Source organism: Tursiops truncatus, chromosome 4 (assembly GCF_011762595.2).
Source record: "Tursiops truncatus isolate mTurTru1 chromosome 4, mTurTru1.mat.Y, whole genome shotgun sequence".
NCBI classification, from domain to species: domain Eukaryota; kingdom Metazoa; phylum Chordata; class Mammalia; order Artiodactyla; family Delphinidae; genus Tursiops; species Tursiops truncatus.
Window position 1 is genome coordinate 33,638,131 of NC_047037.1, and position 24,802 is coordinate 33,662,932.

The 24,802-nt window shown below is 40.5% G+C and overlaps 1 non-coding gene across 1 annotated transcript; it reads right to left on the bottom strand.

Annotated features, from left to right (window-relative positions):
• Nucleotides 1-24,394: 24,394 nt before the first annotated feature.
• Nucleotides 24,395-24,467, bottom strand: TRNAG-ACC (transfer RNA glycine (anticodon ACC)). Its single transcript has one exon. It is a non-coding gene; the product is annotated as a tRNA-Gly (tRNA).
• Between the last annotated feature and the right edge of the window lie 335 nt (nucleotides 24,468-24,802).

Genomic DNA, 24,802 nt, shown 5'->3' on the forward strand with positions numbered 1-24,802 from the left:
CCTAAAGATGAACTAAGCCTGCCAATCTTTCTGTTTTCCCTTGTGTAACCTAATAAGTGTTTCTCAACCTTTCCAAAACCCCTGCCTCCCTTCCACAGGTTAAAGATAAACACTGCATGCCCTCTGTGTATTTATATAACAAAAGTGACATTTTTCTCTGTAAACATAAGCATATACCTTTTCAAACTATACCACCTACCCCAGCCTCAGAATTCCTTCCTCTCCCCACTGCATACCAGCTAAAAACAAATCACTGACAAATTTTAAAATTATTCTTACTATTCCAAGCTGTCAGGTGACAATCTATATTTTACTTTATGAGAGTAATTTGTTATATTCCCAACAAGCTTTGCAGCACCTTCTCTTTTACTTTCGCTCACCCCAGAGAACCACCAAAAGTTGATTTGTTACAGCTGATGTTAATTCTGATTCCCCCTAACAAATTTAAGTGTTCCCTCTTCAGTTAGCTTGAACTTGCCAAGTAAATTGGTTGCTTAGCAAGTGTAGGCATTTCACAGGCATGGGGTGTGCCTTAGATGCCTAAAAAAAAATCACAGTTTCCTAAAAAAACACAAAACTTTGTATGGGGAAGGTAAGAGTAATAAAAAGCCTTTGAAGCAGTAGCTACCAGGAACCGGAGAGATTGTTGTCCATTTCCTACCAGAGTAAGTTCTAAATGAATTACAGTGAAACTCCAGAATACAGTAAAATCTTCCTAATAACAGTTAGTTGAACCATTTCTTACCGAGCAGACTACCAGGTATATCTAACAAATTAACCAGTGGAAAACTGAAGGGATTTTTTGCCCTTGCTATTTGCAGGTCTGGGGAAATGCAGAAGGAAAGAGGCAGGGGATGCCTCCCTTTTTAAAGTATGACTTAAAGGAGACATTCCCCCCCACCCCCCATGCACAAGCAGGTTTGGCATCCAATGGTCTTCTTTAAACATGCACTTTTCAAAGAATTAAGGAGATCTAAATGGGTGTAATTTAGACCCTGCCTTCCCTTCTCCCTACAGCCCATTAACATGCTGGAAATAAGTCATTACTTGCTTCGGCAGCCCAGAAAAACCTCAGTTTACAGAGATAACCAGTTTACAGAGATAAACGCCCTCCCCTCCCCACCCCGCCCCTCAGAAAAAGGTTTTCTTGAAGGAGAATATCAGTGTGATGGTCTGGTCTGCAGTTCACTGCAGGCATCTCCCTCCTCACAATTACCAGTCATCAGTTTCGCTGTAATTTCTTATGGTAGCCTCTCATTTAGACCTGCTCCGCCAGTGCCCAACTGCTTTTAAAATCATCATTTTCCGTCTCCTTACGGATCTCTGGATTCCTTCAGCAGGCTGAAAGCGTTCAATTTCGGTGCAGCTCGGGGACTGAGAGCTGGCGGGCAGGTCCGGAGAAGCCTTGCACCGGTGCACCTGGGCTGGCCCACCGGTCCTTGCCCCCACCACCGCCCGCACGGCTGCACCAGGAATTCGGCTTTGCTCGCCGCCGCCGGATTACTTCGAGTCCCGCGGCTTGGCCAAAGAGACACCACATTTTTTTCTTCGTTTTCACATGTGACAGGTCCCACTGAATTAAAGATATCTTCTCCCCGGCCCCTGCCCCACCACCTTTCACCCTTTACCTGGGGAGGGGGTCGATACCAGCATCCCCCCGGGCGGGAAACAAAGGCTGAGGCGAAGCTGCCAGGTGGGCAACTCCCCTCAGGCGGACCCGTCACCGCGGTGAGGAGGATGGGCAGATGCATTAGAGGGCAGAAAAAGGGAAACCGAGGCACCGAGGATGATGGCTGAGCCCGGGTCTGCATCCTCTCCCAAGCGAGGCTCCCCGGGCGGGCGAACCCCAGACCTCCTCCCTCCCCGCTGGCCCGCACCCGGCAGCGGAAGGGCAGGGAGGCCGCCCCGCGGCTGTTCTTACCTCGGGAGAAGCGCTCCGGCTCCCTCCGACGGCTCGGGAAAAAATGCCCCACCGCTTGCGCACGCGCACTCGCGTTCTCGCGCCTTCGCGCCCCCGCGCGTGCCTCTCAGACCCAGCTTTGGCCCGCCCCGGCCCTGTCCGTCAGCGTCCGCGAGAGCCAATCCAGTAGCACGGGAGGACCAGCCCCGGTCACGTGGTAGTGCCAGCCAATCACCAAATTGCCCTCGGCAGCACCCTCTCCGATGTTTCTGGGGGTTCGGTTGCTACCGAGTGGAGCGGGTGCGAGGTGTGCACAAAGGGCTGAGTGTCTGTTTGGGGGGTTAATTGGCGCTTGATTGAGCAATTACTAGATCAATCGATATCTCAAATTCTAAATATGAATAAGAATGACCTGGGCATCTTGTTAAAAGGAGGATTCTGATCCATTAAGTCTGAGATGGGGGTTTGAGACTCTGCCTTTCTAACAAGTTCTAAGCGGTGATGATGATGTTCCTGTTCTGAGGACCACGCTTTGGGTAGCAATATTTTGAGGACATTTGTCAGAAAATGATGGTTAAAACCCCCGCTCCATGTTATCTAAAAGTTTCAAGACATTTTCCTTCTTCAAGTGATGGAAAGCATTCCAGTGACTGACTAAACAAGGGGTGTTCTGGTGACGCTCGTAGTTTGGGCACAGGCTGAGGGAAGGTATGTTTAATTTCAACATCAACCATCCTTGGCCCATGGGACACAAACCTGCGCTGATTTGGTTGGACGCTCCTTATCGAGAACTAGGTCATCTTAAAGTATTGGGCATGTGTGTCACTGTGCTATACTCTTGGCCAGAGAAGCAACATGAGTGGTTTCTGCTTTCTGGAAACTTGCAGTCTGTCACAGAGCTACACAGGCAAACTCAGGAAGAAACATATAGGAATAACATGTAGGGAGCTAATTGTTGCAGCATCTTGGACAATTCAGGCCAGAACTATCCAAACTAAGCCAGAGAGGTTGTAATATCCTATCTTAGGGATCTTTGAAATTGTCGAGATAGACTTCTGTCAGTAATTCCGGAGTCTGGAATTCAGGAAGCCCAATGCCTCTGTCATCTCTAAAACTTGACCTAAATCTAAGTATTTTCAGACTGGCCACTAGAATATTTGTTGTTCAACACAGTCAATCCCTTATTACTCAAGACTGCACCAAAGTGATTCAAAGGTCTAAGTGCTGCATTCTCTAAAACCTTCTTCCTACTTCAGACCAGGTGGTGTGACACTGCTTCCAGAAGTTTTCTCTCACTATTCCTCAAGGTGATCAAACTGTCACTTAGAGAAAACTTCACCCCTGTCAGTGTGTCTTGGGCCTCTGGCTTATCAGCCCTACAAGTGAAGCCTGCTTAACAATCTCAGACATTGTTCACAAGTGTCTCTATCAGAGATAGCATAGCACAAAGCTCAGAGTTGCAGGGAATGCACTGAATCTAGCACAACAATGGTTCTGGCTGCAGCTGGAGTAACGAAACGTCTAACCAAGAAAAATGTGTTTGAAAGTCTCAGAGAAAGTTTATTGTGCTGTCTTTAAACCACTGGTTCTCAAGCTTGGATGTACATTAACGCTTTTAAGGAAATAGGTTTTGGGGGTCCTGTGCCTAGAGATTGCGAGTGGAGTGAGGAGTGGGGCCTGGGCAACTATGGGTTTAAAAAGTTCCACAGGTGATTTGTATCCAGCCATGCTTGAGAATGCCTGTATAAGCTGCTAGATTGAGGAACTCATTGTTTAACAAGGGAAATCAACTCTGCAACACAAATCACTAATGACATAAAGATTGGAAATACAAGAAACGCTTCCACATAATTTGTGAGAATAGATTTTTTAAGGCCAAAAATAATTCATAGGGAATAAGTACTCAGAAGACTATTCAGTACACTAAATTTAAAAGCCAGGTTCACAACTAGGTTTAATTCCAGTTGGTTTAGTAAATATTGCAAAAAGAACCTATTACCTTTTGTTAACCACACCAAACTGATGAACTCTCTGGTGATATCTTGACTTGTTTTATGTCCTTCTTAACTAAAAGCAAATTTCTATTTGCATTATTAAGAGTTATTCTCTGAGGCTTTTCCCAAAGTGTGCAACAGAATCACCTAGAGTCCTGTTTAAAATGCAGAATCCCAGGCCCCCACACCAAACCTCCTCTAGCCTCTCTCCTGTAACAATTCTGAAGCCACCACTAGTTAAACTTGGGTCCAAGTTGTACCTCCTGATACAGAACATCTACATTTAGGCAAACTCTCAAGCTGTGCTATTAGTCTGCCATGATAGCTAAATAAAGAATGTGAGTCTATTTTAAAGTATTCCAAGAGAGTCTCAGTTCTCTTTACTGGGATTTTACCAAATTCTTATATTTTGTGACAAAAAGTGATTAGTGCTAGGATCTTGGAAAGCTATTGTTGCACAGAGTTCTTCTATGGAGTAATATTTGCTGTAGTGGAGTATGACCTAGTTTTTAACTGAATTAGTGAGGTCCCCTCAGAACACTCTGCCAACAACAGCCATTTTGCTCAAAAGTGACTTTATTGGAGAGACTGTCTTTTCTCCATTGTATATCCTTGCCTCCTTTGTCACAGATTAGTTGACTACAGGTTCATGAGTTTATCTCTGGGGTTTCTATCCTGTTCCATTGATCTATATTTCTGTTTTTGTGCCAGTACCATACTGTCTTGTATACTGTAGCTTTGTAGCATAGTCTGAAGTCCAGGAGCCTGATTCCTCCAGCTCCATTTTTCTTTCTCAAGATTGCTTTGGCTATTCGGGGTCTTTTGTGTTTCCATATAAATTGTGAAAATTTTTGTTCTAGTTCTGTGAAAAAGGTGGTGCTGGGAAAACTGAACAGCTACATGTAAAAGAATGAAATGAGAACACTCCCTAACACCATACACAAAAATAAACTCAAAATGAGTTAGAAACCAAAATGTAAGGCTGAACACTATAAAATTCTTAGAGGAAAACATAGGCAGAACACTCTGTGACATAAATCACAGCAAGAACTTTTTTGATCCACGTCCTAGAGAAATGGAAATAAAAACAAAAGTAAACAAATGGGACCTAATGAAACTTAAAAGCTTTTGCACAGCAAAGGAAACCATAAACAAGAGGAGAAGACAACCCTCAGAATGGGAGAAAATATTTGCAAATGAAGCAACTGACAAAGGATTAATCTCCAAAATTTACAAGCAGCTCATGCAACTCAATATCAAAAAAACAAACAACTCAATCCAAAAATGGGCAGAAGACCTAAACAGACATTTCTCCAAAGAAGATATAGAGATTGCCAACAAACACATGAAAGAAAACTCAACATCATTAATCATTAGAGAAATGCAAATCAAAACTACAATGAGATATCATCTCACACCGGTCAGAACGTCCATCATCAAACAATCTACAAACTATAAATGCTGGAGAGGGTGTGGAGAAAAGGGAACCCCCTTGCACTGTTGGTGGGAATGTAAATTGATACAGCCACTATGGAGAACAGTATGGAGGTTCCTTAAAACACTAAAAATAGAACTACCATACGACCCCACTACTGGGCATATACCCTGAGAAAACCAGAATTCAAAAAGAAGCATGTACCACAATGTTCATTGCAGCTCTATTTACAATAGCCATGGCATGGAAGCAACCTAAGTGTCTGTCAACAGATGAATGGATAAAGAAGATATGGCACATATATACAATGGAATATTACTCAGCCATAAAAAGAAACAAAATTGAGTTATTTGTGATGAGGTGGATGGACCTAGAGTCTGTCATACAGAGTGAAGTAAGTCAGAAAGAGAAAGACAAATACCTTATGCTAACACATATATAAGGAATCTAAGGAAAAGAAAAAAAAAGGGTCATGTAGAACCTAGGGGTAAGACGGGAATAAAGACACAGACTTACTAGAGAATGGACTTGAGGATACGGGGAGGGGGAGGGGTAAGCTGGGACAAAGCGAGAGAGTGGCATGGACATATATACACTACCAAACGTAAAATAGATAGCTAGTGAGAAGCAGCCGCATAGCACAGGGAGATCAGCTTGGTGCCTTGTGACCACCTAGAGGGGTGGGATAGGGAGGGTGGGAGGGAGGGAGACACAAGAGGGAAGAGATATGGGGACATATGTATATGTATAACTGATTCACTTTGTTATAAAGCAGAAACTAACACACCATTGTAAAGCAGTTATACTCTAATAAAGATGTTAAAAAAACACACACACACATCACAAAAACTTATCTAAAAAAAAAAAAAATGACTTTGTTTGCCACATCAGAAATATGGAAGGCTGATGTGTAAGCCTGCAATCTAACTTCCCTCTGCTCTCACACTTATTAAAAATGTATTTCACAGCATTCAAATGGGGGGAATTTTTTCTCACCTTGTAAACTTCTAGCTTTATCTACTGGGTAAAATAAGTACATTTTTCACTGATATTTAACCAGCATCAGTAATTTAAATTTTTAACTAGAAAAGAATTTATTTTCTCTTTGTGAGTGTCATCATTACAAAAAGAGGCATTGAGAAACAAAGAAATTCTTGCTTGAGAATAAGAATTTGAAAAAACAACATCCAGGCTGTCATTCATTTTCTGTTTCTCAGTCTGCTTGCCTCACAAGTATAACCTGGCTGTCCTATCCCAGGAAATGGATAGGTTAGTATCTGATATAAATCAGGAGTTAGCTTATGCAAGCCCTCCTCCGTCCCTTCCCTCCCAACCCCCCCAGAAATTGCTTAGTAAGAGATTTAGGAATATTTGAAAAGAAAAGAAAGAGATAAGACATAAACAACCAAGTCTCCAGAAATCCACCCATTGCTCCATGCTGGTCAGAAGCCCCACAGACTGCTTTATGATTGCTAATTATGTTTTTATCTCTCTAGCAATAAATATCTTCTCTAAACTTAATTTTTCTCATTCATGAAGACCCACAGATTACCCAAGATTCTAGTTTCCATCTTGCCAGGATAACCATTTTATGTCTATGTATCTGTATTTTAATAACTGGTACCTTTTTTTCCACTTAGTAGTGTAAATGTCTACAGATTTAGCCTAACACAGTGGACGTTTTAAGATAAGTTTCTGTTCTTTATATTCTTTATATTATCTATAAAGATATATATTCTTTTGTAATATTTTTATGGAATATTTCATACTTAAAGCATATGATATGCCCCTCTATACCTCCCCCAAATTAAGAAATAAAATATTATTAATAAAGTCAAAGCCCCCATGTACCCCTTCCAACAAGGTGATTTTTTTTAGATGGAGATACCACACTTAGCAAGCTTAGCCACAAAGGAGAGAGAATGGTTCATGGAAGAAAACACCATATTGTATGCATATAATAGAAAACATAAATGTAAATGAGAAAAATTCTTACTGAATAAAATGTTTGGAACTTCCAAACTGATATAAGAAATGGATAACAGAGCTGGAAACTCCATGTGGTCCAACTCCTGTGCAGGTAACTTTTAGAAGACTATATAAGTACTGTGGAACAGAGATAAGGAGAGCAATCAAGTCTCATTCATTCAATAAAAACACTACATGAACCCTGTCTTTTAGCTCATTTTAAGTTAAGTTTAAGTCATCACAATTCAAAATAAAAAGTGTTATGTTACAAGTGAGGCTCATACACTATAAGAAAGCACAAAGAAGGAACACCGATTCTTATTGATATCAGAGAAGGCTTTCTGTAAAAAGTGGTACCTGAACTGAATTCCAAAGAACTAGTAAGAGTTAGCCAGGAAAGGACTAGCAGAAGGGTGTTTCAGTGCTGGCAACGGCCCATACAAAATCACAAGAGGCTGGAACATTGAGGAAGAGAATGTAGTTTAATTTGACTGGCTGTTAAAGGGGATGGACGGTGTTTGAAAGGTGGGGAAGAGACCAGAATGCAAAGATGGCAAATATGTCCTTCCTCCCTTTTCTAATCAGTCATGACATTCAACTTTATTCTAGTGATTATGAGTAGAATCTAGGCCCAAATCCCAACTCCTCCACTTACCAGCTGTATAAACCTGGACAGTTTGGCCCTTGGAAGATATAATGATTACACAGTTTCCTCATCTGCAAAAGGGAAATATAATGACAATACAAGTACTTGTCTCTTACATCCGTTAATGAGCTAATTAAACAATATAAAGTGTTTAAGCAGTGTTTGTCATGTAGGAAGTGCTAAATAAATGTTAGCTATTATTAGTAGTATTCTTCTAAATGTGGATATGGCCTCAGACTCCTTCTCAACCCGGTGTTAGTGACCTCCCACTTCAACCAATCAGAATTGGCACCCAGGGGGAAACTTTCAGCCCTCTCTGGTGCCTGACACAACTCTGATTTCAAGCTCTACATCCTAGTGCCACTCACGTATACTGATTCTTATCTACATTTAAGCAAGTTCTCTGTGATAAAAAGACCATCTCAGTCCGAAACCAAGTCACACAACAAACTAGCTGCTGACACACGTACATATTTTCTTGAAAATTTACAGATTGTCTTCACCAATTATTTTCTTTGTAATTTTTAAAAATAAATTTATTTATTTATTTTGGCTGCACTGGGTCTTCATTGCTGTGCGCAGGCTTTCTCTAGTTGTGGCGAGTGGGGGCTACTCTTCATTGTGGTGCGCGGGCTTCTCACTGCAGTGGCTTCTCTTGTTGTGGAGGACGGGCTCTAGGCATGCGGGCTTCAGTAGTTGTGGCTCGTGGGCTCTAGAGCACAGGTTCAGTAGTTGTGGTGCACAGGCTTAGTTGTTCCGTGGCATGTGGGATCTTCCCAGACCAGGGCTCGAACCCGTGTCCCCTGCATTGGCAGGCGGATTTTTAGCCACTGTGCCACCAGGGAAGTCCTTCTTTGTAATTTTTAATAAAACACATCATACTCTAAGTAGTTTGGACTTTTTGTCCCTTAGATGCATCACTTCTCACTTGGTCACACTCAAGTGTATATGACATTTTTATGACTATATCTCCCAGATTTCTGAACTATATTTCTACCACCTTGCCATTCCTATGCAGAAGAGCTTAGCATCCTCTATGAAGATGTAATATTGGGGCATGTGGTTTCCACCAAATGATACTTAAAAATTTTCAAGACTAATTCTTGGGCCTGGAATGTCATTCATGCATGTATTCATTCCCACTCAGAAGCACCCCTGGGGTTCTCTATGGTGAGTAAGTACTGGACTAGATGCTGAGGACATAGCAACAAGCAAATAGGCAAGGTTTCCACCAAAGCAAAGCTTACTATTTTATGCCTGTCTTTCAATCCCTACCCTGTAGGCTGAGAAACTTTGTTAGCCCTAGGATGGAGACTGTTGGTGCCCCAAGATGCTCTTGAATCCCTTTCACCAGCTCTGTGTTCACACCATCCCCCACCCTCCACTCCCTTTGTGATAATCTTCAGAGGATTACCTTTGACACTGAAGCCACCTCACTTATATGGAATCAAAAATGCCTGAGAGCGACACCACCCTGTTGGGCAGCCTATGACTAACAGCTCTTTTGCTTTAAAATGTGACAAATTCTGCAGTGTAATTTACACTACAGAACTCCCCATAGATCAGGCTGAGTCTGTTGCTTGAAATCCCACCCTTCCTTGGCTCTTATGAATTCCTCCTCCTTGTGGGCACTTCCTTTATAAATCACTAGCACCTGAATGCTTGTCTCAGGAGCTGCTTCTGGGAGGACTCAACCTACAGCCACCTGTCTGCTTATTGTTAAGGTGTAGCATTTATCACACTATTTTACTTAGTGTGAGCCAAGTGATATAATCTATATTGTCAGGTGCAAGATGACAGAGACCATGGTTCATTCATCTCTGAAACCCCCAGGTCATGACACACAGTTGGAGCTCAGTGCATCTCTGTTGAACTGACTTGAGCTGAAATGCCTCTGGCTGCCTCATCACCCCATCTCCACCCCTCACCAACCACTTCTCTGATCTTATCCCTACCTCTCTGTCCCTTGATAACTCAGCTCCAGCCACATTGGCCTTCTTAACTCTTCCTCAAATATACCAAGCCCACCCTTGTCGCTGGCTGGAATACTTGGCCACCGCCCTCTACCCCTCACCCTAACCTTGCATCTGCAGGGCCCTCCTCCCTCACTAAATTTAGGTCTCTGCTCAAAAGACTTCTTGTCAGAGACGCCTTCCCTGGTCAGCTGATCCAAAGCAGCACTACCTACTACAACTGTCACCCCAACTTTCTCTATCAGGGTTCCATGAGTGTATTAAGCCCTACAGAAAACAATTTCAGTGACTGTTTCCTCCCATATCCCAAGGATTGTACACTGCTGGTGTCATTCTAGGTGCATAGGAGAGAAGTTAATTAATTGTATATAAAGGGTGTCTTTGGGCATCAGAGCTTAATTCTCTGTTAGAACTGGTAGAAAAGGGCTACTCTAAACTATCATCCTACATATTTTTTTTTCTTTTTAGCTCTTACCAACATCTGACGAATTATTTCTTTGTTGTCTCCCTACCCCACCCCTCAGTAGAATATAAGCGCATGGATTTTGATTTCAGTTTCTGCTTATCCTCAGTGTCTAGAACTGATATATAACAGACACTCAAAAAGTATTATTTGAATAAACTTCACAGGATAGACTCATGTTGTAACTCTTCATATAAAAACTTTCTATTGTAAAAAGAATTCATGTTAAAACTTCTCCATATTGAAAAAATGTATATTATAGATTACTCAAGAGAAATGATGAGACATAAAATGTTAAATAGAATTGGGGAAGCTGATAATTTTATCCAGATAATAATAGTAAGAGGCTTTAATTATCCAAACATAAAGTAACCAGCTGCTCAATCAGGATGGGAGATGAGAGTACGGGTAGGGGCTGGATGTTAATAAATTGAGGACTGCTTTCTAAATCCCACAAGGAGGGAACTTTCATCCTAAACAGGATCAGAAATGGACCCTAGAGATTGCTGTGGGTGAGGCACTAGGCAAAAATTAATAACATAATTAAATTCCACATCCTCATGGGACAGGGGAAAACCAAGAAACCCATCCCATACAATCTAGATTTTTTAAAAGGGAAATGTGATAAATATAGGCCCTATTTAGGAGACAATTGAAAGGAAGAACTTTACAAAGTCAATAATCCATAAAAAAGCCTATGTACTTCCTCACTGCTGTTTGCTTTCCAAGAAAAGCATATACCAAGGAACGAAAATAAGCATTAGAAGTAGGAGCTAAAAAGAGAACTTTTAGAGCCATATAAATCATCAGAGAAAAAAGAGGGCATTTCCCCCAAATTGGTAAGGGAGTATAAAAGAAACCAATCAATTATAAATGAGGAGAATAATAACTACAACAAAAATGCTTTGAAGAACACCTTGCAAGTTCTCTGAAACCAATAAAAGGAGATTATTTTAACATATCAAAGGGACGAAGTCACTCAAAAAATAAGTGGGATCCTTTGATCTTGGTGGGATAAAGGATTTGCTCAAGAATGGAAAGGAGCATATTGTACAGGCTGAATTATTTGCTGCAAATTAACATACTGAAAGAATTATATAGAGACTCCCTTTATTAGGCTATACACAAAGATAGGCAAGTTAGAATTATTTTACTGTAACAGTGATCATGTATTCAGAATACTTTGCAAAGCTGAACAAAATCAATGTGGGTAAACCATCAGGACTGAGAAATAGAGAATCTGCTCACACAAAGAGGTGACTTGTATATACAAATGTGTAGCTGTTGCCCATTCTCATAAAAAGGTTCAGAAGAGACCTGGGAAAAGATAACCCCAAATGATACTTTTGCTTAAATATTCAATGATTTTTAGCCTCAATTATAGTCTCCATGACTTTGCCTGACTTAAAGTAACTTAATGAAATGGCTATTTGACTGGATCTGGTAAGAATTATATGTAACCCTGTTCTTTCTATTGTTTCTTCTCTCTCTTGACATTAACTACCACTGATGAATTTCTTGGCCAGTTACACTTAAAGTTACAGGTTTAAAACAAACTGAAAGCCGTTCACATAATAAACATTCAATAAGTGTTACCTTCTTTAAAATTAAGTTTTTTCAGTAAATAAAAACATAAAAATCAAAAAATTGAAATAAAATAAGTCACAGGCTGTTTGCCCTCCCCCCTTTATTTTCTTTCTTTTTTATACTGTGCTTCCCTGGGAATTCCATCAGCCATCTCCTGCTCCATTAGAAACAGTCCTCTGACCAAAGTTACTACTAACAAGGGGACCCAAAACATGGCCCTCATATATTCTTTTTTTTTTTTTTTTTTTTGCGTTACTCGGGACTCTCACTGTTGTGGCCTCTCCCATTGTGGAGCACAGGCTCCGGACGCGCAGGCTCAGCTGCCATGGCTCACGGCCCCAGCCGCTCCGCGGCATGTGGGATCCTCCCGGACTGGGGCACGAACCCGTGTCCCCTGCATTGGCAGGCGGACTCTCAACCACTGCACCACCAGGGAAGCCCCCATATATTCTTAAAACTATTTATGCTTAAGAGCTCCTATGGCTCTAATTCCTCCTGAGAGGATCTCAGAATAACAACCTATCAGGGAGAATATTCAGGTCTTCTGTTTTCAAAGATTTTTTTAACAGATTCATTTTCTCTTGGCTAGAGCACTCTCCCCAATGTTACTATTACCTGTGCTTTCCAAGGTTAGAAATGGTTTCAAAGAGGACTCTGGACCCAGTCCTGTGCTTCTGCCAAGAATTTTGGTTTCCATGGTCCAAGATCTCTCCCCTCTGTCACATGTCCTTATAACATACACACTTTCTATTAAAACCTCGAACCGGGACTAATACTTCCCACCTCAGAGAGATAATTAGAAATGAGCTGCAGAAAATTACTTTACTAATCTCCTTCAGTTCGCTTCTACACTATGCCTCTGCTCTAAACAGTGGCCATAACCGAGACCCCCATCGTCTCCGGAGTCTCAGTTCAGCGCCTCCCCTCTGAGCTCCCACAGCTACCTGGCACATCCCCTAACATGGCTTCTGTCACATCGTATTAAAATTGACCATTCGGTGTTTCATGACCTCCACTAGATTAAGTTCTGTGAGGGCAGAACTTACAATTTCTATATTATCCCTCATTGGACAAGACAAGAACAACTGCCCCTAGAACAATGCTTGGCATAGAGTAGACACTCAATAATCATTTGTGAAATGAATGGAAGCTCTGATTCTCAGAATCCTCCCTCTACTTCTATGAGCATCTCTGACAATTCTACTTTGAACTGGGCGATTGCCATTACCTATTAGCAGGGTTTATTATTAACATTCCTTTATGTTTTGGTTCCTTTCTGGGCTCTGTGTTCTCTCTGCTAATATTTGCATGTATAAATATTTAAACTCCTCTCAGGTTAAATTCTTTTCTCCATTCTCATATTTCTTCCTTTCCCCCTGCTAATTATAGTAAGATCATCAAACCTAGATAGTACTACTTCAAATATGACACATTGACACCTCATACACATTGCCAGGGATTGTTTTAATAGCCATAAATCCTAACAAGCAAAAAGAACATTACAACAAGATACTTTTGATATTCCACTCATTTACATTCCAGTTTTTCTAATTCTAAGTAGAAAGTTCCTTTCCTATTAATTTTTCTATCACTATGTCACATTCACTTACAGAACACTATGTCAGTAGGTCTCCAATCTGAGTGTGCATTGAAGTCACCTTGAGGGCTTGTACAACAAAATTGTCAGGCCTTACCCCTAGAGCATTTGATTCAGTAGGTCTGGGGTGAGGGCTGGGAATGTACATTTTTAACAAGTTCCTAAGGAATGCTGATGCTTTTGCCCAAGGACCACAATTTAGAATCATTGTACTGTGTCATTAAGTGACAAACTCAAAAACAATATAAGAAAAAGTAATTAATAAATAATCCAAAATCTATGTACAAATGGAATTACTCTCTATGATTGGTTATGACCAAAGGAGTAACATCATTCCAGGATGTCAATTCAATGTGGCACTACAGCTCAAATGATCAGTCAGTTGTTGAATATCATTCAAAAGAAATATAATTTTTCTTTCCAATAAAACTTTGTGTATCTTTGGTTACTGAAATTTGAGCAAGTTACAATGGTCCTGGAAAAAGTGTCAGGAAAGGGCAGCTAGGCTGATTGAAAACAAGAGTTCCACCAGATAGAAGGCTGCCTTATAAGGCCAAATGAAAGAAAGGGGGAGAATATTTCAATTCAGAATGGTAAAAGCTAGGAAGTGGGACAATAATAACCTCTAATATCAAGAGCAGTACAGATAGGTTGATCACTCAATTCTGAAATCTGGAATGCAGAAGGTCCTGTGAAACTTGAGCTTGGGAAATTTTATGAAAAAGTACTACTTCATTCAATGGGTATAATCTGTGGTACCCACAACCCCTGAGAATGATGTGAGTAAGGAAAATAAAGGTAATCAAAATGTATTTTGTCAAGTAGATGAATGATAAAACCATAAATTTTAGTTTTTCATAGCTCACAGAAGGGAGGACCACTTAACCCCCTATCACATGTCCTCTGGTGCTGTCTTTGGAAAAAGAATATAGTAAAAACTCCTTGAGGTTTGTCTTATAATGCAGTTCTAATCCTTAAGGCCAAATGAGCAGTCTAGGACCACTTCATGTGGTCCACTTCACCTTGAAATATGGCCTGTGATCCAAGCTCAGGACCAGTAACTAAAATATTAAAGTGAGTGAATAATAATCCCATTTATTCACTCACACATGCTGCAGCTTTGAGAAAGCCCTCCCTGGGCATGATCACTGCATGAGTTTTAGGACATATCTGTCATCCAGGGCTAAGGCACAGACAGATAAAACATGGAATAAGACACAGAAAGTAAAAAGAATGAGAGAGACAGACTATGGTTTAAGGCAAGGTTTACAAAACAAACGCTCACAGAGTGAGGCAGGTGAAGAAAGGAGTATCACAGACAGTAAGGCAATAGAAAGAAGTAGGGGCTGTATGGTTACTGAGTCACAGCCCATTACTGCAACATGGGAATACAAGATGGATCACATCTCATACATTTTTTTTTTTTTTGTGGTACGCGGGCCTCTCACTGTTGTGGCCTCTCCCGTTGTGGAACACAGGCTCCAGACGCGCAGGCTCAGCGGCCATGGCTCACGGGCCCAGCCACTCAGCGGCATGTGGCATCTTCCCGGACCGGGGCATGAACCCATGTCCCCTGCATCGGCAGGCGGACTCTCAACCACTGCGCCACCAGGGAAGCCCTCATACATTTTTAATAATCTAGAAATCTGAGTTTTTAATGAGAATTTATCCAGTGTTTAAAAAAAATAAATCTCTATGGGCCAAGCAAAACACATCTGTAAATCAGATATGGGCAACAGACATATCCCTTGGCTAACGTGGTCAATTCCCATCGAGAAATCTCCCAAACCCCTTCTCAGAACTGTGTCATGTGATCACTGTGAGGTGCAAAGGAAGCTGGGAAGTGTGGTTTTTTAGCAGGGTACATTGTTGCCATGGATAAAATCTGGATTCCACTACTAAAAAATAAAGGAGGCCATATATCCTAAGGAGGAAATATGCCCCATGCTTTGGAACACTAGGTCTAAGAGAATTCCACAGACATTCAACTCTCCTTTCTCCCAGCTCTTGGATGATCCTTGGAGGTCTCTAGAGCAATCCATTAGCCTGAGTATAAAATGACTTGTACTGTTTTATTATAGAACTACATTAAATTAAAGGACTGCAATTATTGTGCCAAATGTGACCATTTTCAATATAGTACAGGTGTGTAAAGCAGAGAAATGAGAAAGAAAAGCTATGCTAAAAATTTCAGGCACATAAGTTAAAACTTGAATCCCTGCTTTTGCTGGGGTTTTCATGATATGACAGATGTACTTCTCTGTCATTGCCCCAGTTTCAAGGCAAGCAAATGTCTGAGAAGTCATTAGATTTAAATTACTTTGGGAAATATCTTTGCAGTCAAAACCTGTATGGACCAAGTACATATTTCTCATTTTCATGTCAATGACTATCTTATTTGAAAAGCCTATTGTGCTAATTTTAAAACCCAGAAAAAAAAAGGCAGTGATCTATTAGTAATGATGCAATGGCCTTGGGTGAAGATTGATTAAACCCTCAGGACTGCCTTACTTTTTTCTGATTTTAGATTTTCTGGCTTCATCTTAAACAACATAATCGCAATGCATCTAATTGAGACACTAGGAAGAATACCAATTTCAGGTTTTCTGTAGTCTCAAGAGATCTTGGATTCACTTTTGGTTTAACCTAGAGTTCATTTTATTCAAATTATATGATGATCAAATGTGTACTTAACCTTATATTCCAATATTCCATTCACTGAGAAGAAAGAGAAATCATTTGCTTCCATTTTTATTTTTCACTCCTTTCTAGATTTTTTTGTTTACTTTTTAATTTTGTGGGGTTTTTTTTTTTTTTTTTGGTACCTATGATGAAGTCTCACATCTCTGTTTATCAAGATTTTCTAGCACTAATGATGTCTGAGGAGTTTGTCAATAACAACACAAATCCACATTTGAACATTAAATCCTTAGTGCTGAAATTGTTTACTCTGGGCCATGGTGACCAACTCTTCCTGTGCCTTCATCTATTTTTGTCAAAGAGGGCTGCCAGCTTTTGTAGAGCCAATATTTGTGTTTCAATCTAGCCAAGTCTCTTTGGAGTTCATCCTTCATTAGCCTTCCTGTAAGAAATGTCAAGGCCCTGCCTTTTCCTGCAGCTTTTGGGAATGGCTTTTCCTCATCTCCATATTCCAAAGCAGGAATCAGATGGGAATTATTTTTTCCTTGTCAGTCCAGAAGTCTCACTTACATTGCATTTGCCTTCAGCAACACAAGCTAAATCTTGTGAATCAATCCTTTAAGCCCACAGTTCAAGATATAAAATACCCCTCCATTTTGCACAGGCATTGCTTTGGGCTGGATATATGAGAAATACAGCTGCTGTGGCTTATCCAATATTTTGTAAAAATCTTCTCATGCCACCAGTAGTTCAGAGGTAGGCTGGCGTAGTAGCCAGCAGGAGGTCAGGGTCTTCTGGAAAGCAAACTCTGCAATGGAGACTGCATGCAGGATGTTTACTGAGGAGTGCTCTTGGGATTAACACCTATGGGGTAAGGAAAGGCAGCAGGATTAGGTAAAAGGAAGAAGTTGGGCTGTGGTACGGTCACAACAGACCTCAGACAATCATATGGGAAGCTCTGAAGCTGGCCCCTCAGAGGTTTTCTGTATTGGGTTAAGGAAGCAGGGCTTTATACCCTCTCATCAACCAATCATTGGATGCAGGCTACCCATCAGGAAAGGACTGTCATGTGGGGTGGGGTGGGGTGTCTGTCTTCAGCTGAGGACAATTCCCAAAGAGGTCTGACAGGTGAGGGACACCTGCTATCAAGAACCTCAGCAGTGGGGATCAAAGACTTCAGTCCTGGGGTGGGGGTGGGGGTTAGGCTGTTATAGCACAATGCCCACCACAGTTGTCAGTGGCCCAGACTCCTTTTTCCTTTCTGATCTGCCATTCTCAGCATGTGGCTTTCAAGCTCATGATTGCTTCATGGTCTCAAGATAGCTATTCCACACCCAAGCCTTATTTCTGTACTCTGGGCAGGAGCAAGAAGGAAGCAACAAGGAGAAAAATGTAGCATCTATATCAGAAAAGCAACTATTTCCCAAGAATGTCCAACAATCTTCTATTATGTCTCATTGGCTAAGGTTGTCATATGACTATTCTAGCTGCAAAAAATGATGAAAAATGCGTTTTAGTCAGACACATTACTGCCTTGACCAAAATCAGAGATCAGGGTTTTTTTAAGGAAAAGAAGAGAATGGATATTGGCATTAGCAACTAGCAGTTCTCCCAAACTACCTGATTTTCAAGAAAAGTTTACTCCCATTGGCAAGGAGCCAATGACTCTCTATAAGCCTCAAGGATTTTTTCATATTTTGTTGTAAGAAGTCACTTCTCTATCTTAACTGTGTACTAGTTACACTACTACCTCCTTCTTCTATAATCACTGGAGGTTAGATGTCATTTTCTAACAGTCATGTTTATCTCAAAATACGAATTCTTAAACTTCTTTCTGAATGATCCGTCACTTTTCTGTTTTGCCCTTTCTCTCTCTTACACACGCATATACACAGGCACACACAGTTTCACTATTCCTGTGTTGTTGAGAGAAATGATAACAAACAATAATCCTTAGTTTCTTGTCAGTGCTGCATCAAACTAAGGTACATCTAGAGATAAGAGAGAAGAAAGACCTTGTCAAAAGGAACACACAGAGAACAGAGGTATAACAAGTCCAAGATGGGGAAACCTGACAAAATAGAATTGACCAGGACTAGGGTTGCCAGATTTAACAAATCAAAACAGAGGATACCCAGTTAAATTTGAATTTCAGATAAATAGTGAATTATTTTTAGTATAAACAATGCACTAAATGTTTGTGTCCCCCTGAAATGTATATGTTAAATCCTAATAACCAATGTAATGGTATTTAGAGGTGGGGCCTTTAGAGGTGATTAAGTCATGAGGGTAGAGCTCTCCTCATGAATGGAGTTAGTGTCCTTATAAAAGGGACCCCAGAGAGCTCCCTTGCCCCTTCTGCCAAATGAGGTTACAGTGAGAAGATGTTCATCTCTGAACCAGGAAGTGGGCCCTTACTAGTCACTGATTCTGCCAGTGTCTTGATCTTGGACTTTGCAGTCTCCAGAATTGTAAGAAATAAGTGTCTGTTGTTTAAGCCACCTAGTCTATGATATTCTGTTATAGCAGCACAAAGACAATATCCCAAATATGTGTGGGACATACTAAAAATTTATTTGCTGTTTATCTGAAGTTCAAATTTAATTGGGGATCCTGTATTTTATCTGGCCACCCTAACTAGGAGGAGTAGTGTCACTGTCACATGGTTAGATTCTGTCATTGTGCCCATTTCCATAGCTACTGACTTCGCTCCTCCCTTGGAACTTCCGCACAAACCTCTAACCTGAGAACCACTGTCCAATATTTCTGGAGACTCATTAATTAATGCAGCTAAAGTTGAAGCTCTATTTTGCAACAAATAACATTTTTAATATTTTCTGGAGCACAGATTCCCTAGGGTACATGGATATTTTTCAAGTGGGTCTCTGAATCCACTGAAATTATATGGAAAATTTTGTGTATAGGTTTATATGCATTTTTCTGGGGAGGAGGCCCATAGCTTTCATCCCACTCTAAAAGGAATTATAGACTCAAAGTAGTTCATCCCAAGCAGAGGGCACTGAGAAAACACCAGGCAGCCTGTTAATCTTTCCTGGTTATTCTATTTGGGGACAGAAGTAGATATATCAGTTGTGGAACAAATGCTTTAGAACTTTTCTTTTTAAGGAAATTTGGGGCAAATAGAAATTTCCATTTCTTTACCAGTCCAAAATCGATTACAGAGTTAGACATTAGTCAGAAAGGTTTTTCAGCAAAGCCTCTTAATCTCAGAAATCACCCACATGGGTTTCTCAGCACCTCTGTGGGAGAGGTTTCTCTCTTTTAACTGTCCAGCTGTTCCAAAGGATCGAGTAACTATTAGGGGCCACCACAATTCCTCCTTGACCCTTAGTCTTTGGAGGGGCAAATTAAGGGGTTTGTTTATGGTCAAGTCCTGTAGATATGACTTTGTCATTACTTCTTTCTCTTCAGTGTCTTGTCCATTCAGGGTGCTTGACAGTGAAGACCTCCTATTATAATTCTTTGCTTCTCATTTGGGCTTCTGTTTTTTTATAGGAAATGCTACAAAGTAGCAAGCATACAAACAGCCTTGGGGTCTAATGTGAAAAAGCAGAATACCCCATGCTTTGTGCTCCCTTTAGTTCCCTGGGTAATGGCATGGTCTAACCCTTGAAGCTTTATGCTCTCCTAACAACAGTTTTCTGAATTCACGTGCTCATAAATTACATACTACCTGTACTATGGCAAATTGTCAGGAAAGCCCCCAGACCCATCTGCAGGATTCTCCAAGCATCCCTGGCACAACACCATTAACTACATCCCAGAGTGGATTATGTCCAATATACTATGAACATCTTGAAGGAACCCTATCTTATTTGATTCTCCCCCCACACCCCCTACCCGGCCCCAGGTCTAGCTTAGTGTCATAAATAGAGTAGGGAGCCATAAAATGCTTGTTGACTTATTGAATGAAGGATGGATAGATGCATAAATTAATGAATGAGTGAAAGCTGTATTAGACCACAAGGAACAGGCTTCAGATAGCCTGGGGAGGGGCTAATATCAATCTCCTTCTTCTGAATGCAGGTTTCTCCCCTGAGGACTCAATGCAGAATTACTCCATTCCTCTCCAGCATCTGGAAAGAAGGAAGCATATTTAAAATTTGTATTCTACTCCTGAGGGATTTTGTTACCTTTTATTTTGAATATTCGGGTGAATTGATTTGGGAAAGAAAAAGAGAAGACAGATTCCAAGATCCTAGATCCACCTGAAAACATAGCCCGTCAGAGTAACTAACCAGGGATCAGAAAACACTTCTAGGAGGAAATATTTTCTAACACCTCCCAGATGAATAGGATTAATTAAGTAAATGGGTTAATGGGTGTTGGGGCAGAAGGAGAAATCTGTGTTCTGATAGAGAAACCCTATGTAGGTGTGTAGTCCAAGGGTGAGAGCCTCCTTGGCACATTTGAGACAGAACAGACGGTGTTTATAAGCCCAATTAAGAAGTTCCACACTTAGACATGGGCAAATTCCTTAAGCACCCCTACTCTACCCTTATCCCCCTGCTCCCAGCCTCGACCCATGACCTGTGCGGGGGGGCCTGTGCTTTGGAGAGCCTTCTTGAAAATTTTCTAAGTCCCTCTCTAGTGTTTTGAACCAGTTGGGTATGACAGTGCCATTTGGGTGGCGTGCCCAGAGCCCAGACCTGCACAGACTCTCTGTTTCTCTCCTTCAGAGCACTCTTAATCTTCTACCCCATTTGTGGGGTTGACCAGATGCCCCAGGACTCATACTATGGGATTGTCCTGGGGCCCAAGAGCCAAGTGATGGTTCCAGAATGTCAGTCTGGCAAGCATATTTCTCCTGCTAGGAAGTACAGTATTTCTTGTGTGAGATCATGTGAGCTTGGGTCACCAGAATGGTGCCGACAAACTGATTTTGGGTGACTCAAATATTTGCCCAGGGTCTGCACACCCTATGGGTGGCTTTGTTAAGGAATTTGGACTTAATTCCAAGAGAAAGAGGAAAGATCAAACTACATCACCCCAAAGGTCATTTTGTCTAAAGCTTTTTCAATTAAAATTTTTTTATTGTAGTAAAATATATATAACACAAAATTTACCATTTTAAAGTGTACAGTTTAGTGGTATTGACATTCTTGTGCAACCATCAAATCTCTCATTTGATATAGTAAGAAGCTAAAACTGACTTGTCCACGGTCACAAGTGGTCACTGGAAGAGCTCTGCATTGTGCAGTCAGTGTTTCCCACTTTTTCAATTCATTCATTTTACGGCTAAGGAAACTGAGTTCAGAAAGACAAAGTGATCTTCACCAAGTCAGGAGTAGGACTAGTGAGATCTCCAGACCTCCTAGGCCTGCTCTGCTTCCTCCACCTCACTACTTCAGGCTGCCCTAACTCCCTCACCATTTTCCTTCCCTAGTTCTTTCCACCAGAAATTCCAAGCCTCCTTGCACCAAAAATGTGAGTTTCTCACAGCCAATTATCACCTAAAATGATTTTCTAAATTGGTACTCGGGGGGCGTCAGATCCATTGGCTGCAATATGTCTTCACACCAGACTTCAATAGTTTGTCAGTTATGGATTAAAGAAACTACTTGCCACGGTTTCCCATCACTGCTAAAGTTCTTCATGCATTGTTTTTGGCTGTAAATCAAGTTTAAGGAATTGGGAGAGTAATTTAGATCATTTCCAATGCATTACAGACATTGAAATTAGTTTGCTTCAATATATGGTCATTTAAGAGTGTCTGGCACATAGTAGGTGCTCAGTAAATATTTGTTGAAAAAGTGAATGCAGGTATTTTTCATTGACTTTTTCCCCCACTTAAAAAATTAAGGTATAATTTATATGCAGTAAAATTCACCCTTTTAGTGTACAGTTCCGAGAGATTTGACAAGCATTTAGAGTCATGTAACCACCGCAACAACCAAGATATAGAACAGGTCTGTCATCCTCCAAATTCCCCCATGCCCTTTTGTAGTCAAGCCCTTCCCCTGGCCACAGTACCCCCAACATCCATCCCATCTGCTTTCTGTCCTTCCAGGTTTGCCTGTGCAAGAATGTCATAAACGGAATCATACAGAATGTAGACTTTTGATTGTGGCTTGTTTCACTTAGCATAATGCTTTTTGAGGTTCTTCTATGTTGATTCATATATCAGTAACTCATTCCTGTGTACCACTGTATATTGTACCACAGTTTGCTTATCCATTTCCCAGCTGAAAGGTATTTGGGCTCTTCCAGATTTCATTATGCATTGAATTTTAATTTCAGTTTTTATTTGTTTAAACACCCATCAGCATCTGCGGCTATAGAAAGAAGACATGTTCAAACCTTTAGCTCATATTAGTTTACATGTTTGTATGATCTGTGTTGGAACTGGTAAAGACATTAGAGTTAAGAGAAGTGCAAGTAGAACTTCCTGATAGCAAAGCAAGAGGCAAAATGCAAAGCATAATCATAGATACTGAGAGCTGTTTGACTCTAATCCTGGATCTGCTTTGAAATCTAGGTGAGCGTTTGTCCTTTTCCTGACCAACTTGCATCTTATGAATGTGAATATCCTTCCCTCACACTGAGGGAAACACCATATTATGAGACCTGTCCCACTTTCCCAACTCTCTTTGCAGCTATGACAAGTCACAGGACTTCAGGTCCACCAATCAAACGTCACGCAGGATACTTTGGTTTGTAAAAGAACAAAGGGGATCTGTTTTCTGGAAAGGGTGGCAGTGAAGGTGTTTGGCATCTGGGGGCAGTAAGGTGGCAGCCTGGCACCAGTGCTCCCCATGGCCAATGCTATCTATTGTGTCTGTGATCAGTAGCAGCATTGGTTGAAGAGGCCATTTGTTGCAAGTAAGAACACTATTTCAGTAGAAAGGGCCAGTAACTGAGCCCCTGTTAACTGCTTTCTCTTCTGCAAAATAGATAAAAATTTGTGACCTTTTTGTGAGTAACTGTTGAGGGTGTTTCACTGTAATTGCATACAGTATTCTCTTTTTGAAGATCCACCTAAAAAAATTTCACTTAACTTTTATGAATTGCTGGGCTTCCCCTACAATGCATTTTTATCTTACAGACATCATGAGTCATGTAATTGATTTGATGGTGTTTCCTTTATTTTATAGGCTGTTATATCAGAGCCAAATGTGTGGCAGTCAGCAGTCACAGAGACCTTAAGACATGTATTTTGTATTCCAAATTACTCATACTTTTATCTTCTTTTTAAACTTTTTAAAAATCCTTACTCCTGGTTTCCTCACTTTTAAAAGTTTATATTGTAAAGAAAAAATGGAACATTACCTAACTTCCCAGAATACTCCAGTTATATGTCATATTTATACAGGCACACTTTGCAGATATTGCATTTTTCACAAATTGAAGGTTTGTGAAAACCCTGCATCAAAACAAATCTATTCGTGCCATTTTTCCATCAGCATTTGCTCACTTTGTGTCTCTGTGTCACATTTTGGTAATTCGCACAATCTTTCAAACATTTTCATTATTATTACATTTGTTATCGTGATCTGTGATTAGTGACCTTTGATGTTACTACTATGACTTGCTGAAGGCTCAGATGATGGCTAGCATTTTTAGCAATAAAGAATTTTTAAATTAAGACATGTACATTGTTTTTTGAGACATAATGCTATTGAACACTTTAGACTACAGTATATATAGTTACGTAAACATAGCTTTTACATGCACTGGGAAACCAAAATATTTGTGTGACTCACTTTATTGCATTATTTGTTTTATTGATGTGGTCTAGAACCAAATCCACAACATCTCTGTGGTCTGCCTCTCTCTCTCTCTCTCTCTCTCTCTCTCTCTCTCTCTCTATATATATATATATAATATATGTATGTTATATATATATAATTACTCTATATGTAATTGGTTAGAAAATTCAAACTGTACAAAAAGGTACAAAACAAAAGTAAAAGCTTCTCACTTCTACTAAAGTCCATTTCCCAAAGATAACCACGTTTCCTTCAAGGAAAAAAAAAGTGTACCTGTGAGCATTTATTTATTTATTTATTTATTATTTCCGTGAAGCTTTTTAAAAATATATTTATTTAGCTGTGCCGGGTCTCAGTTGCGGCACCCAGGATCTTTGTTGCCCTGTGCTGGATCTTTGTTGTGGAATGCAGGATCTTTGGTCGCAGCATGTGAACACTTAGTTGCGGCATGTGGGATCTAGTTCCCTGACCAGGGATCGAACCCAGGGCCCCTGCATTGGTAGAGCAGAGTCTTAGCCACTGGACCACCAGGGAAGTCCCTGTGAGCATTTATTTTAAATTACATTTATTTAAATTTACACAGAAGAGATCATACTGTACATAATTTTCTGTACCCTTTTTTTTCACCTAATATATCTGGGAGATCTTTTGGTATCAGCATATATAGAGGGAGCACTTCTTTTTAAATGCCTCCATAATAGTCTATCTTGTTAATGTATCAAAATTTACTTAACTGGTCCCCTGAATGATGGACACTGGTTTTCTCCAGGCTTTCACTATTACAAAAAAGTTTACAGTGAATGTTCCTAAACAAATATCTGGGTAAAATTTTGCAAGTAAATTCCTAGGAGTGAAATTGAGAAACCAGT